General features: G+C 40.8%; 1 pseudogene; it reads right to left on the bottom strand.

Annotated features, from left to right (window-relative positions):
- Window positions 1-430: 430 nt before the first annotated feature.
- Window positions 431-766, bottom strand: LOC139002245 (dynein light chain Tctex-type 1 pseudogene; annotated as a pseudogene).
- Between the last annotated feature and the right edge of the window lie 308 nt (window positions 767-1,074).

The following is a 1,074-nucleotide window of genomic DNA, read 5'->3' as shown; positions in this document are numbered from 1 at the left end:
CATCTCTAATATCAGGATGCATCTTATAAATGATGGTATGTCTTGGTTTCATTAGCAACATTTTTTTCTTTCCTTTTTTTTAATTGGAATAATTGATTCTAACAAAAGTACAAAGTATGGAAAAATTAGTGTGTTTGAATGATTTCAGAGAGCAGAGAAAGGTTCACACTAGCAGGTTGAGTGTTTAGCACCTTCGAACAGAGATATTCAGAGTGCGGACACGTGGCAGCCCAGGCTCCAACTACGCAGGAACGATCTGTGTGACTGAGGGTGTGCTGATCACAGGACAGTGCGGTCATTTGGGTTTTTCTCTGCATGTTGAGAGTGCCACAGAAAACAGAGTGGGAAAGCTGTTCACTGAATTCATGGCTGGTGGTTAGAAAAATGGGAGAGAAATGTTGAGACAGAGGAGAAAGAGCCCAGGTGGATGAGGAGGTCAGTCAGATGGACAGTCCGAAGGCGCTGACGATGCAGTACATGGTCTTGTTCTCCCATCACTCGGTGCAGCTCCCTTCAGTAGAGCTGTCCCAAAGGCAAGACCTCGCCGTGTGTTCTGCGTAATTATACAGGTCACAATGTATTTGAATGGTTTTCCCAGCTTGGTGAGTTGGCTTAAAGTTTGTTCTACTACCTTTGTGATCCACTGATTGAGTTTGCTGTGCTGGTAGGCGTTGCCACTGATGGCACTTTCAATAGCCGCTTTCATAATGTTGCTCACTTTGTCAACAACAAAAGTAGGCTCTTCCGCGCTCTGGTAGTCTTCCATCTTCCCCGGTGTGTCGCCTCTGCGGCCCTGATTTTTTTTTTCTTTCTTACTGGTACATAAATTAATTGTGTAATTTACAAGCTATAGTATTTGCTATTCAATTAAATAACTAATATACACTTCTAGAGTTGTTTTGAGGTAAAAATAAAATAATCGTATAAAACCTTATGCCCAAAGACTCTCAGTAAACAATACTCGTGAATGTTGTACAATATGATTTCTGTAAATGCTGGCATTTTCCAGTCTTTTTGGTCATAATTTTTTTCCCAAAACTAGAAGTTAATTTCTTTGCTAAAATCCTTGTTGTT

The sequence above is a fragment of the Myotis yumanensis genome, unplaced genomic scaffold, assembly GCF_028538775.1.
Source record: "Myotis yumanensis isolate MYYU_CA2020_CCGP unplaced genomic scaffold, mMyoYum1.0.hap1 SCAF_2, whole genome shotgun sequence".
In the NCBI taxonomy this organism is placed as follows: Eukaryota; Metazoa; Chordata; class Mammalia; order Chiroptera; family Vespertilionidae; genus Myotis; species Myotis yumanensis.
This window is presented reverse-complemented; position numbering and strand designations above follow the sequence as displayed.